The sequence below is a fragment of the Bos taurus genome, chromosome 8 (assembly GCF_002263795.3).
Source record: "Bos taurus isolate L1 Dominette 01449 registration number 42190680 breed Hereford chromosome 8, ARS-UCD2.0, whole genome shotgun sequence".
NCBI classification, from domain to species: domain Eukaryota; kingdom Metazoa; phylum Chordata; class Mammalia; order Artiodactyla; family Bovidae; genus Bos; species Bos taurus.
In genome coordinates, this window is record NC_037335.1 from 53,564,564 (window position 1) to 53,580,436 (window position 15,873).

At 40.5% G+C, this 15,873-nt stretch overlaps 1 protein-coding gene across 2 annotated transcripts in view; it reads right to left on the reverse strand.

Moving 5' to 3' along the window:
- GNA14 (G protein subunit alpha 14) overlaps positions 1-15,873 on the reverse strand; it is a 199,041-nt gene that overhangs the window by 99,728 nt on the left and 83,440 nt on the right. Inside the window, exon 1 of one of the 2 annotated variants that reach the window (XM_059888959.1) lies at positions 15,565-15,751. The gene's annotated coding sequence lies outside the window, so the exon portion shown is untranslated. 2 annotated transcript variants of the gene reach the window in all.

Genomic DNA, 15,873 nt, shown 5'->3' on the forward strand with positions numbered 1-15,873 from the left:
TCTAGTGACCTACTTATGGGGGGGGGGGAGAAACCCTTCCTACCAAAAGCCAATTTGATGTCTCATCTAAGGCTGTAATTAAACATATGAAAGAAATTTTGTTGTTACAAAAAAAAAAGAGGCAAATAAGCTCTCTCTTTTTTGTTCCATCAACACCAAGATGCCTTTGCTGGGATAATTAAGGGTTAATCCTCCAAGGTATTGGAGAAGGCAATGGCACCCCACTCCTCCAAGGTATGGGGAAGCAAAGGAGAATGACTTGATTATTTTCATTTTACCCCAATGATACAGATAAATTCTTATTGTATTTTCTTTCTTTTGTTTCTTTTTTGTCTTTTCTTTGGAATGATGGAGAAAGCAGTATGGAAAAATAATTAAAGATGAGCACTCCATTTGGGAGTCAGTATTTTTTCTTGGAGTAAAGGGCCCATTCTTGCTGAATTCCCAAAATTTTCATATGCTAGAAAGCTGTTTGACTTTGGATGAATTACTTAAACTCTCTGAACCTCAGTTTCCTCATCAATTAAGAGGGCAGAATAATACTGTAATAGGGAAGAACAAATCTGACACCACATTAGATATATCGCTTTTCCTGTGCTTAGTCATGCTGGCTCTGCACCTTTTGTGAAAGAGTGTCACCTGTAGCCTGAAATATACAAGATAGCCTAGTCTCAGGGCTCTGACCTTTAAGAGTTCATTCATACAGAGATGGGGCTTCCGTGGTGGCTCAGCTGGTAAAGAACCCACATGCCAGTGCAGGAGACACAAGAGACATGTGTTAGATCCCTGGGTTGGAAAGATACCCTGGAGAAGGAAATGGCAGCCCACTCCAATATTCTTGCCTGGAAAATTCCATGGACAGAGGAGCCTGGCAGGACAGAGGTGACAGTCCATGGGGTCACAAAGAGTCGGACATAACTGAGCACCCACATAAACACACACATAGAGAGAAAGATGGTCCAGTAGTTAAGAATCTGCCTGTCATTGCAGGGGACACAGGTTTGATCCCTGGTCTGGGAAGATCCCACATGCCTTGGGGCAACTAAGCCTGTGTGCCATAACTACTGAAGCCCATGAACCCTAGAGCTCTGCCACAGAAGAAGCCACTGCAATGAGAAGCCTGAGCACCAAAACTAGAGCATAGCCCCACTCACTGCAACTAGAGAAAGCCATGTGCAACAATAAAGACCAAGCACAGCCAAAAATAAATACATAAAACCTGCTGTCCAGAAAATAGCATTTGTCTTGTTGGAGGTTTGCAGGAACATGGTGACCTGACTCTCGTGGACAGATGCAAAAACAAAGGATTCCAACACTAAGAAGTTTGCAACAACAAACCACATCCCTCCCTCACCTTGTCTTTAAAAACACTTTGAGGAGTTCAAGGCTTTTGGGGCATGAGCCACCTGTCTCCTTATATGGCCCTGTAATAAACCCTTCTCTACTCCAACTGTGACGTTATGGTTTGGCTTCAATGCGCATTGGGCACAAGAACCTGTGTTCAGTAACAATACCATCCCCATCATCATTTGTTGTCAAAATTAAACCTGCTTTAATTCCAGAAAGTGGAATTCAAATATTAATTGTGATGATAAGTAATAAGCATGATAACTGTGGAAGAAGAGGAAGAAGGAAATGTAATAGTTTGGAAGACTGAATGCATTTGTAAGACAAGGTTAGAAGCAGGAATTATCAACATAGAGACCAGGAACTCAGTGGCATTTCTAATAACAAGGAAGTTAGAAGTGGTGCCTGTATTCATTTTCTAGGCTGCTATAACAAAGTGCCACAAACTTAAAACAAGAGACATTTATTCTCTCAGAGAGGCTCTGAAGGAGTATCTGTTCCTAGCTTCTCTCCTAGCTTCTGGTGGTGGCTGACAATCCTTGATGCTACTTAGTCTGGAGCAGCATAACTCCAGTCTGCCTTTGTCCTCACATGGCCATCATTCCTGTGTATATGTGTTCAAACTGAACTCCCCTTATAAGCACACGAGTCAGAATGGATTCGGGGCCCACCCTAATCCAGGAAGACTGCATCTTGACTTGACTACATCTGCAAAGACCCTACTTCCAAATAAGCTCACATTCACAGGTTCCAAATTCACCACGAATTAGGGGCACTCCAATTAACCCTGTGCAGTTCCTCTTTGGGAAAGGTGATCACAGGCTCACACTCATAAAAACTTGATATAATAATTATTTGTAGCATTTTACAGAAATGAAAAGACAATTGGGGATTCCTCTATGTTTTCCAAACAAAGCAAATTTTTAATACTTCCAGTATGAAAGAGGAAAGGGCTCTTCATTCTACTTGTCTTAACCATCATTTGAACTGTTTGCTGGACACTAAAGAATGAGATGGGAATACCAGACCACTTGACCTGCCTCTTGAGAAACCTCTCTGCAGGTCAGGAAGCAACAGTTAGAACTGGACATGGAACAACAGACTGGTTCCAAATAGGAAAAGGAGTCCGTCAAGGCTGTATATGGTCACCCTGCTTATTTACCTTATATGCAGAGTACATCATGAGAAACGCTGGGCTGGATGAAGCACAAGCTGGAATCAAGATTGCCAAGAGAAATATCAATAACCTCAGATATGCAGATAATACCACCCTTATGGCAGAAAGTGAAGAAGAACTAAAGAGCCTCTTGATGAAACTGAAAGAGGAGAGTGAAAAAGTTGGCTTAAAGCTCAACATTCAGAAAACTAAGATCATGGCATCTGGTCCCATCATTTCATGGCAAATAGATGGGAAAACAATGGAAACAGTGAGAGACATTATTTTGGGGGGCTCCAAAATCACTGCAGATGGTGACTGCAGCCATGAAATAAAAGGACACTTACTCCTTGGAAGGAAAGTTATGACCAACCTAGACAACATATTAAAAAGCAGAGACATTACTTTATCAACAAAGGTCTGTCAAGTCAAGCCTATGGTTTTTCCAGTAGTCATGTATGGATGTGAGAGTTGGACTAGAAAGAAAGCTGAGTGCCGAAGAATTGATGCTTTTGAACTGTGGTGTTGGAGAAGACTCTTGAGAGTCCCTTGGACTGCAAGGAGGTCCAACCAGTCCATCCTAAAGGAGATCAGTCCTGGGTGTTCATTAGAAGGACTGATGTTGAAGCTGAAACTCCAATACTTTGGCCACCTCATGCGAAGAGCTGACTCATTTGAAAAGACCCTGATGCTGGGAAAGATTGAGGGCAGGAGGAGAAGGGGATGACAGAGGATGAGATGGTTGGATGGCATCACCGACTCAATGGACATGGGTTTGGGTAAACTCCAGGAGTTGGTGATGGACAGGGAGGCCTGGTGTGCTACAGTTCATGGGGTCGCAAAGAGTCAGACACAACTGAGAAACTGAACTGAACTTTAAGAATTTTCATTTTACAGCTTTTCCCCTCACACTTATTTTCTACATGAAGCACCTTCTGTAACTCGTTACTTTATTAGGCCTAAATGTGGGTGAGCAAGTAAGCTTTTGTCTCAATGTGGCAACATCACTTTAACATCATCAGCAACAACCCCAGAAGCTTAGGGATCGCATACCTATTTTGTTTGGTCAGCACATTGTTCAGCTTTTTTTTTTTAATCTGAACGTCTTTTGCTGGGGCACACACTCACTAGTTAAATGCAAACACACCCACGGTTTCTCCCTAGTCCTCACTGCCTAGTGTCTGGTCCAGTCCCACATTTATGATACCTGTGAGAGCTCCAGAAACACAAGTTGCCAGCTCTGATCTCCATGATCCCTAAACCCTGTGTTCCTAAAACAGGCCTGGAACCCTGTACCAGACAAAGACTCCAAGATAAAGTCTCCTTCAGTAGCAGAATACCAGGAAGCTATAAGGATCTAAAATAATCATGCAAGGGCAGTTGGGGCAAATTATAAACAATAAGATACAAAAAAGCCAAAACCCAACTGCCATTTCTGAGGTGCTGGGAGCAAAAGCAGGGTACTGCACACGAACCCTGCCCACAATACCACCAAAGGGGTGAGCAAACCACCAAAGTCACCCCTCCACCTGATCCACAGATCCACCCCCACCCTCACCCCATTTAAAGCATCAGCTTGCATACCCTCCAGCCGCAAGGAAATCTGTTGTTTGTTTTTGCTCCCCCTCCCAATAAAGCCTTGCCTGAATTCTGCCTGAATTCTTCCTATCAGTTTCTATTGATTAAAGAGTTCAAGAAAGCAGGTTGGTAACAAAATCAGTCACATCACTTTACTCCATTTCACCCCAAATTCCCTTCCTCAACAATTAGGGGCTATCCCTTCTCCCTCATTAACCAGTTGTTTTGTAATTATTCTCAGTTTGGCTCTTATCTCCCCCACAACTCAATTAAAAATAGCTTTGTATTTCGTATCCTCCCACAATACCCAGCCTCACAATCTGCACAGAACAGACATTCAGATGATGCTGGCTAGAAACGAAAGGGCCAGCAAAACAGCCTCCTGCAATTATTCTCATGTTCCAGAGCTCGACACACTGCCACCTTTAGAGTGGGACAAAAGAGCTTCCCCCAGCAGAAAGCCATGTTCTGGCTCTCTTCCATCTCTCCTCATCCAACAGTACCATGAGGCCCAGGGTCAAGGACACATATCCACTTTTAGCCCATGTCCCCAGCTTTAAGGCCATGCTCAAGGCACTTAATATCCTGGAATTTTACGACATAGGCCCTTTCCAATCCATCCTCTTGAGGGTGAATATGACATAGGTGTGCACATCCCTGGGCCTGCCAAGAGACAGGTGTCTTAGAGGGGGTGTGGACAAAGCCTGGATGTGCTGGCCTGAGTGCATGCAGAGACCTTTGCATGTGCTTGGGAAGTGGTAGTGACAAGGGACACCAGCCAGGGTCTTCCATTTGTACTCCTGCCCGGGCCCTAAAGCGCCTCCCAGTGGCTCAGTGGTAAAGAATCTGCCTGCCAGTACGCAGGTTCTGTTCCTGGGTCAGGAAGATCCCCTGGAGAAAGGGAAAGGCAATCCACTCCAGGAGTCTTGCCTGGAGAATTCCATGGACGGAGGTGCCTGGCAGGCTACCATCCATGGGGTTGCAAAGAGTCAGATACAACTGAGCAACAAAACAACGGGGCCCTAAAAACGTTAAGTGCCTCCCTGGCTCGACACACACATAGCACTGAAAGATTAAATATCAATGGCAAAATACTCTATTTCTCCATTTTACCAGGATATACTCTCCCAGCCTGGATATATTTTGATATGTATCTACCCAGTACAGAAACATCTGACTTCTTGTTATTTGGTGAAAGAATGGCAGACTAAAAGAAAGAATATTTGTTTTCACCTAGAGCTTTTAAAAACTGAAGAAAACTTCAAAAGCATATAAGAATGGTTGTTATTTGCTCACTATGCTAAGATTTTTCTGAGTCAACCAGTGTTTCTGGACCAGCCATATTTCCCAGGACAACTGGGAATGATGTCATGTGATCACATTTAAATCAATATCTACCCTGAAATAATCATCCAAACATGGGTATTATCATAAAATGCATTCAAGTTAGGCAGTGCAGCATGAAGTCAATTTGACAAAGCTAATTAAAAGTGCATTTAAAGTATCTTCAAAGTAGCCATCACATCACACTTTGTATCTTCTCCTATAATGTAACCATTATCTACACTTTGAAATCCAAACAATCTAATGGGAGATGGAAATGGGGTGGCCTTGGCAGGACTTTTGCCAGGGTCAGGCTGTCCACAGGAGAAACAAGATGAGTTATAAGCTACAGTGTGCATATTGAAAGGGCCACTTTCACACTCATGCTTATACACTGAAAATTTAGTTACATTAGATCTCAAGATCAGATGTGAAATTTTCTCTGTTTAGAATATTGTGGGTCTAATTCCTGCTTTGAATCCTCTATGAAAATAAAAATTCAATTCTGATTTTCTTGATGCAAACAGTATATATTTGCAAATAGTCTGCTTTGTCTCCCCTGTTCCTGCCCCTTTTTGAACACATATGGATGAATGTTTTTCCATGAGACAATGAAGAACAAAAATTTCTTTCTTTTTTTTTTTGACAGCAATGTTTTTTTTATTTTTTTTAAAACTTTACATAATTGTATTAGTTTTGCCAAATATCAAAATGAATCCGCCACAGGTATACATGTGTTCCCCATCCTGAACCCTCCTCCCTCCTCCCTCCCCAGACCATCCCTCTGGGTCTTCCCAGTGCACTAGCCCCAAGCATCCAGTATCGTGCATCAAACCTGGACTGGCATCTCGTTTCATACATGATATTTTACACGTTTCAATGCCATTCTCCCAAATCTTCCCACCCTCTCCCTCTCCCACAGAGTCCATAAGACTGTTCTATACATCAGGTGGATGAAACTGGAGCCTATTATACAGAGTGAAGTAAGCCAGAAGGAAAAACACCAATACAGTATACTAAAGCAAAAGAAGAGCAAAAATTTCAACCTCTGGCAGGTTAAGAATTTTCATTATACTTTTTGCAGAAATTTTGTGTCTGCAACTCAACAACCAACCAAATCAAGAATCCTTGTCTCATGTTTTTGCAGTTTGATGTACATCCTTCTAACTGTTCATTTCTTCCTCTCCCTTCCTCATTCTTTTTCAAATTCTGAATCTTCTTGGGTTTTTGGAGGATACAATTTCTATTCATCCACTAAGTTTTTACAATCCAAATTCTGTGCTGCAGATACTTAAAGTCTTTAAATAACTTTATCCTGGTTGGGACATCCAGTTAACCATCAGCTGGCATAAGCTCACCTTTTTCCCACCCCAGCCTGCCCTCTTCCCTCATGAAGTACATCTGTGGCAGGCTTAGGATTAGTCAAAAGATCAGATCAATTACTATCTCCTCATAGTCATATACACATGGCTTACCCATTCACCTTTCCAAGTGACCCCAAATCACTAGACTATCAGATTCTGAAGTGCTGTCCCCAAACTGAAGCTGCAGCCCTCCTTCATGGGACCCTCCCCTGCTCCTAAAGTCTGGTCAGTTCCAGCTCCTCAGGAAGAAATATAGTTTTTTTAAAAAGGCATTAAAGGATTATTCTCATACCAGATCTGAGAAACATCTTTAGTGAACAAAAAAATAATAAGAAAAAGGGTTTGGTGGCATGTTCTTTATTTTTGTTAAAAGACAATTATTTTCATTTGTTTGGCATATTTGATACAAAATATGTACAGTGATTTTAGAATGATGATATTTACAACACAGCCTTAATACAAAGATATTCAGGCAGTCAACTATTCCCAAAAAGCTCTTATATAAAATAGAAAGAATCTATAATATCCAAATTCTAGGAGATTATTTATGTGTTTGCTTTTTTTGGTTTATTTTTATGGGGGCATTAGTGGTGAAAAGTGAAGGAAATGTGGAGGCTTTTGAGAGATTGGGAAATGAGCAAATCTGAGAAAAAGATTCAGAAATGAAAATAATGTGAGAAAAGATGCTCTGAGCAATTTTAGAATCATCAAATGTTGGGTTTTGGCATACAGCAGAATTTGTTGATGAATCTTCCTAACTAGAGTTGAAATCTAACAGTCTTATATTCTGAGGTATGATACAAGATACATTAACTGGTAAATTAGGTTATCTTTTTTATTATGGCCTACTATGTACAGACGTAAGAATTGGACCGTAAAGAAGGCTGAATGCCAAAGAATTGATGCCTTCAAGTTGTGGTGTTGGAGAAGACTCCTGAGAGTCCCTTGGACTGCAAGGAGATCAAACCAGTTAATCCTAAAGGATATCAACCCCGAGTATTCACTGGAAAGACTTGCTGAAGCTGAAGCTCCAGTACTTTGGCCATCTGATGTGAAAACCAGACTCAATGGAAAAGACCCTGATGTTGGGAAAGATCAAAGGCAAAAGGTGAAGGGGCTGTCAGAGGATGAGATAATTAGATAGCATCACCGACTCAAAGGACGCAAATTTCAGCAAACTCTGGGAAACAGCAGAGGACAGAGGAACCTGGCATGCTGCAGTCCATGGGGTCCCAAAGAGTCAGATACAACTTAGCAACTGAACAACAACAATGACACTAGTTATAATAATTACTTTCTGCTCCTTTACGAATTCCAAGATGACCTCACAAAGAATGATGACTCTCTGATACAATAAAAGAAACAAATGCTACCAAAAATCCAATTTACCCAGTAAGTGCGCAGGAGTCATCTCTCCCCAGATGATCTACCACTGTAGCTCTATTTAGCCTTGATACATTAGAGAAACAAGAGCTAATTTTAAAATCATGATTATTTTACCTTAGATTTTCTTTTAATACCTCAGACATTTCAGGTGCTAGTAACCAAATTAAATTAGTCTGGTTAAGCACCAACATGCCTATAACAATGAGAGTCTAATTTAGTTGCCATTTAGCATCAAGCAATGGAAACACTGCCAGACAATGAAAATGAACCACTGTAATGCATGCTAACAGGGGAAAAGCAAAGGTAATAACTCTATCAGGGTTTTCTAAAGCTTGCTATAGCATTATGAAAATCCAAGTAAGGACCAACTCCCATTTACCTAGTGATGATGTCACCTTCTGGAAAAACACGTCCCAAGAAAAAATGCCTATCAAGATCCCAAAATAGCTTAGTGGAAGGTAACAATTCTCAGACATCACTCAGAGGAGCATCATAAACAGTTACTGTTGACAAAATGGTAAAATCCCAATTATCAGTCTTCCTCTTATATCCCCTGCCCCAACTCAGCTCTTGGATATAGCAAACTCCTTCCTTTGAACCTCTAAGACTATCCAAGAGACAAGGAGAGGGGGAGGCTAGCACTGTTTATGGAGACACTGTGTGCTAGGCACTCAGTTCAGTTCAGTTCAGTTGCTCAGTCGTGTCTGACTCTTTGCGACCCCATGAACTGCAGCACACCAGGCCTCCCTGTCTATCACCAACTCCCGGAGTTCACTCAGACTCACGTCCATCGAGTCAGTGATGCCATCCAGCCATCTCATCCTCTGTCGTCCCCTTCTCCTCCTGCCCCCAATCCCTCCCAGCATCAGAGTCTTTTCCAATAAGTCAACTCTTCGCATGAGGCGGCCAAAGTATTGGAGTTTCAGCTTTAGCATCATTCCTTCCAAAGAACACCCAGGACTGATCTCCTTTAGAATGGACTGGTTGGATCTCCTTGCAGTCCAAGGGACTCTTCAAGAGTCTTCTCCAACACCACAGTTCAAAAGCATCAATTCTTCGGTGCTCAGCTTTCTTCACAGTCCAACTCTCACATCCATACATGACCACTGGAAAAACCATAGCCTTGACTAGAAGGACCTTTGTTGGCAAAGTAATGTCTCTGCTTTTCAATATGCTATCTAGGTTGGTCATAACTTTCCTTCCAAGGAGTAAGCGTCTTTTAATTTCATGGCTGAAATCACCATCTGCAGTGATTTTGGAGCCCCCAAAAATAAAGTCTGACACTGTTTCCACTGTTTCCCCATCTATTTCCCATGAAGTGATGGGACCAGATGCCATGATCTTCGTTTTCTGAATGTTGAGCTTTAAGCCAACTTTTTCCCTCTCCTGTTTCACTTTCATCAAGAGGCTTTTTAGTTCCTCTTCACTTTCTGCCATAAAGGTGGTATCATCTGCATATCTGAGGTTATTGATATTTCTCCCGGCAATCTTGATTCCAGCTTGTGCTTCTTCCAGCCCAGCGTTTCTCATGATGTGCTCTGCATATAAGTTAAATACAGCCTTGACGGACTCCTTTTCCTATTTGGAACCAGTCTGTTGTTCCATGTCCAGTTCTAACTGTTGCTTCCTGACCTGCAGAGAGGTTTCTCAAGAGGCAGGTCAGGTGGTCTGGTATTCCCATCTCTTTCAGAATTTTCCAGTGTATTGTGATCCACACAGTCAATGGCTTTGGCACAGTCAATAAAGTGGAAGTAGATGTTTTTCTGGAACTCTCTTGCTTTTTCGATGATCCAGTGGATGCTGGCAATTTGATTTCTGGTCCCTCTGGCTTTTCTAAAGCAGCTTGCGCATCTGGAAGCTCGCGGTTCGTGTGCTGCTAGGCACTGCTACTACCACTTTCACGAGTGGCATTAGGGGAAAAACCGTATCTGTGTGGCATGTCAAAAGTAATCTCAGGTGAGTTAAAGACTTATATGCAAATATTTAAATAATCAATATGCCAAGAAAGTAAAGGTGGACATTTGTCCAATATTGCATTAGCAAAATTCAGAGTTTTAAAGAATAAACAAAATATAAAATACACCATTAAAAACATGAAAAATCAAAGGCTTTGCTAGGCAAAAACTGTTCTAACATAACAAAGAATTTATATTCTTCACTGAAATTGAAGTTTATATTCTTCATTCTTCATTTATGCAAATTAATTTTTTAAAGACAACATCAATAGAAGAGAAAACAAGGAAAATACAAAAAAGGCAATTCAAGAAAAGAAAATACAAGTAGGCACATGAAAAATATTTGGCCTCCCTGTAATGAAAGAGTACAAATGAAAACCATGAGATACTGTATTCTGTCTATTAGAGGGGCAAATTTGAAAAAAAACTCCAGTGTTAATGGGAGTATAAGAAAAAAGACACCCACTCCATCTATTCCTGCAGTACCTGTGCAGCAACATGAAGCAACACAGTAATGTGGATCAGCATCATTCAAAATGTGACATCATGCCATCCAGAAATTCCAATTCTAGGATTTCAAAAGAAACTGTAGGACAAGTAGCCATATGTAAATACAATGGGACAGTGATCACAGCATTAAACACAACAGGAAAAAAAAATTCAAAGTGGTAGGTGATGCCATCAATTAGTCATGGTGAATCTATACAATAGAAATATTATATAGCTAAGAAAATCAATGTAGATGGATACCTACTGACATGAAATGATGTTTCTAGTATAGTAAATGAGAAAAAATAACACGTAAAACTGGCAGAGAGTACATTAAAGGTGAAGAGGCCTCCTGGTACTCAAATTCAAGGTCTTCCAATTACCTGCTGCCTAACCTTGAACCTCAATGACTGACTCTGCAAAATGGAGATGACATTATTACAAGCACTGAGGCCAGAGGTTAATCCTTAGCAAACACTCAATGACAGTCAGTGTTACTTTGAGGTGAAAGTGATCTAGATTCTTCTTATGCTTCACACACACACACATACACACACACACTTCTAAGTTGGAATTATCATCAACTTTCAATCACTGGGTAGCAGAGATATAGTATTTGGTTTTATTATTATTCATAAAAAATAAAATTCTATCCACATCTGGTCATGAGTGTCCATGTTTATCATTATCAAAGTTCAAACCTTAAAGTTTTTGCTAAAAAAATTTTTTTTTTTTAAGTTTTAGCATCCATTTTACTGTCACAGAGAGCAGGAACACAATCTGTTCTGCTTCCTCACTATTCTCAATATGAGGGCTTCATATCCTGTAGGCTATTCTAATATTAAAGTTAACGGTTTATATGAATTTTACAGTGATACTATTAATACATCACTGAAAAAACTTCAGATCCCCAAGATAATTGTGTCAAAATATTCTCTGACAAGATTTTTGGCTGAAAGGTCTATGTTTATAAAATGAAGAATTGAGCTACATTATATATTTTTTCCCTAAATTTTCAGAAAAAATATAAGAATCCTGATCTAAATTGCTCATAGACATGGAGCTTATTACCCTGTGCTAGAAGCCAAACTGGGATCTCATTTCTATTTTGACAATTAAAAATAAAACCTTACACTTGATTTACATGTTTTATGGCTGATTTTTCATTTCTAAAATGCAAATGTAAAAGTTGATACTTTTCTATCCATCTAACTAGCAAAACTTAAACTGAGATAATAAAGTGTCAGTGAACCTGTGGGGAAGTTTTCATGCATTGCTGCTGGGAGCAATAAATTGGTACAGATGTTTTGGAGAGATTTTGGCAGTATTTTTTAAAATAAAAACATGTATATTCTCAGTTGGTACCCTATATACTATGCAATGGTTTAATTTTCTTAGGCATGGTCACTGTATTATGGTTGTATAAGAGAATGGCCTTGTTACTAGGATATCAGTGACAGGAATATTTAGGAGTGAGGTCTAAAACTAAAAGAATTAGTTAAAAAAAAACTTAAACACACACACATATATATATACACGCATGTGTGTGTGTGTGTGTGTGTGTGTGTGTGTGTATGTATATGTTTGTATCTATCTAGAGAGAAAGACAGCAAGAATGCTATAGATGGAATGTTTGTGTCCCCCCAAAATTTTTATGTTAAAACTTAATCCCCAGGGTGATGGTGTTGTGAGGTGAGGCTTTTAGGAAGTGCTTAGGTCATGAGAGTTCCCACCAATATCACATGGGGTTGGTGCCCTTATAAAAGAGACTGCGGAGACCAACACTTCCTCCTTCTGCCAAGTGAGGATATGGTGAAAAAATGGTAACCTATGAGAAGCATGGTGGGCTGCAGTCCATGGGGTCACAAAGAGTCGGACACAACTGAGCGACTTCACTTTCTTTCTTTCTATAGTTCCTTTTGGAGAAGGAATGGCAACCCACTCCAGTGTTCTTGCCTGGAGAATCCCATGGACAGAGAGGCCTGGTGGGCTGCAGTCTATGGGGTTGCAAAGAGTTGGACACAACTAAGCAACTAACACACGCACACACACACACGAACCAGGAAGCAGGTCTTCACCAGATACAGAATCTGCTGGCACCTTGATCTTGGACTTCCCAGCCTCCAGAACTTTGAGAAGTAGATTTTTGTTATTCACAAGCCACCCAGTCTGTGGTATGCTGTTCTAGCAGCCCAAATGGACTGGTATAGCGGTGAAGGGAAGAAGGCTGAAAACATGTTAACAAAATTAAATACTTGAATATTTTGGTTTTAAAATAGGCTGGTGATTACTGAATGCTCTTTCAGCTTTCCTACAGGTTTGAAAATTTTCAAATCAAGAGTTGGGGGAAAAAAGTAGCAAAGTTTCATATGCAGAAGACCACATGCACCACTACGGGATTGTTTATTAATGTGAAGAACTGAAAACTGTCCATGTGTCCAAAGAAATGTGTTTCTGTTGCATGAAATGTTTCATAGCAATGAATAGGAGTGTGTGGAATCTAGAGCACAACCACATAGATGGATTTAATAAAACAGTGCCTAGTAAAAGATAAATACATCAATAAACAGGTTGCCAAACAAGTCTTACATACCATTTATTTCGACATTCATTTTTAAGTGAACCAAAATGTACTTCACAGTTGCATAGCTATGGAATATATGGAGAATGGATTCAAAGAACCATGGTGGATCCATCCAGATGGATGCTATGGTGGGGAAGGGGAGAGGCCATGAGCTTACAGATGACATTGATAAAAGCAATCCAATTCCAAGCACCACATCTAGGGAAGGTTTTATTTTTATGATTAGTTTCTTAACCTAATGGACCAAGGTTTTAGAACGGAAGAAAGTGGACTCATCAAAAAACTGGACTGTTCCAGGCCACACCCAAAGCATCACAACACATCTCCATTTGCATTAGCAAACCTGAGAGAACCAGCCTTCCTCCTCTTCACAGCTGAGGCTGGTCACCACCGTATGCTCTCAGGGGCCCCACTTCTCTCTCCCAACCAGTCCCAGGTTTCTCAAATCAGAAGCTTGATTAGAAACTGCCATGTAACTAATACACTACACATACACATTCCATGGGTCCCTTTCCTTTCTCATTATGGGACTCAAGTAGGGTTCTCAAGGTCATGACCCTTTCACAGCCCTTGATTTTGACATGTGTTACAGTCAATGTAGAAATAAACTGCCCTGTGCCTGAGGCCAAGGAGGCACATGATAAAAGCATATACGGAAGAGATGAACAAACGAAGTAAATAAGGAAGAATGGAGAAGGGAGAGAGAAAAAAGGATGATAGATGCATAGAAAAAGAAGCAACTGACTCAGTGGGACTGTGTTACCACAGTCAGCCACAACTCCCAGACTTACTATACCCAAGAGTATAATCATTCTGGCCCACTTGGAAAACAACCAGAACACGACGTGTATCAGTAAAATCACAGTCAAGTTAGAGAAGACCATCGTGGCCTTCCCAGTGTTTCGTGTACCAGGGCCAAGTCCAGACATTTTACTGAGCACTCGCACTCCATAATTACTCAAACAATGTTTCATTAAGAACAAAATATCAGCTAGCAGGGAATATGAATGGCCCACAATAGGGAGCCTTTTTGGCAGGGGATAAAACTGTCTTTTCAACGAGTAACAAAAATATGATAGAAAAACAAGAACAGGCCTGGATAAATGGTACAAAGAAGTCAGCTAAGTTTAAAACTGTTCTTCCTCCAGTGGAACAAGGGGTACAGTAGCTAATAGATCATTATTTCATGAGAGAAAAGGGTAAGTTACCTTTCAACACTAGACAATCCCTAATCAAGAATAAGAGAGGAAAAAAACACTTTCTAAAAAACCCAGGTTATCATTTGCATAATATCTTTACATTAGCAGCTTATAATCACACTTTTGACGAGAGAATCAGAAGGGACTTTAGGGATTATTTTACCAACCCCCCCTCAACTTGCCAATGAACTCAAAAAGCTAAATGACTTCCCTGGGGCCATGTAACAATTTAGAACCGCAACCCAGGACTCCCTCTCCAAGTCTCATATTTTCCACATGGCACCATATCATTCCTCCCTTTATAATTCTCCAACCTCTGAAATCTGTCTCAGTATTCCAGTCTCTGAGGTTTCTGTTACAAAGCTAATTTTTTTTATTAAGAAAATTAAGAATACTAATCTAAATTGGATAGTCTGTAATAGAAAGTGTGATTAATACTCAGGTGTGATAATGGTGTTTTGTTTCTATATAAAAATGTTAACTAAAAGGCATTAGAGTTGCCATGCTATGATGTCTGCAATTAACTTTCAAATGGCTCAGCAAAACAGAAAAGATAGATATGAATATAGATGGATAGAAAGATATCACAAAATGTTTACAATTATTGAATTTAGATGGAAGAAAGGGGGTCTTTATTATACCATGGGCTTTATTATTTTTATAACTGTTGCAAAATAAAAATAAGGAAACGTAGATATATTTTCAAAAATCATTATTTTAAAGCATTTCCAATTTTGAGTAACAGACTTCAACTCTGTACCCAGCTGCTCAGACATTTCATGTGACACAGCTAAGCAGGTCTTCCAGGGAAGGGGGTTTCAGGGGTTCCCAGACAGTATGTCTAAACCTAAAGACATCAAAATCATGTCTAGGAAGTGTGTATAGGGAGTGGTAGAAACCAGGAGAGGCTGTCCACTCAGCATAGATGGGGAGGCGTTACATCCAGATGCAATGGTTGCCACTCCTCCCATAAAAGGCTGGTGTGGGGATGGAGTCTGAGGCCTGCCTTCTACTGCAAGGCAGAAGAAGCCTATAAGAAACAGAATTCAGACACTCACTACCTTTGTTTTCCTCTGCATTCTAAAGCAGCAACTTCCCAGCATCTAAGCCCATGCTGAATCTCCCCTAGGAAGTACCATTAGTGAAAATGGAAACCCTCCCCTGAGAAGATGGGGCTGAGTACCTGGGTCTCCTCCAGTGCTGCCTGCCTTTGTTCTTTCTCTTCTCTTTGAGCCTGATTTAAAGTCTTCTGCTCTTAACACTTTCACATGAACCAGAGGAAATATCGTCTCTCGGGATTCTTGGCTCTTCTCCACAAATTCCTCTGAGTCTCAATTCATATTACTCCAGAGAGCTCCCTCAGCCAGAATAATAATTCTCAAATGTTTAGTCTTCCCTCCCAGAGCTTTCACAAACACAAACTTAGATCAGAGTTCTTTTCCAGAGTTTTTACATGGAGATTTAAACAAGGTTCACAAGTGTCACCTTGCAC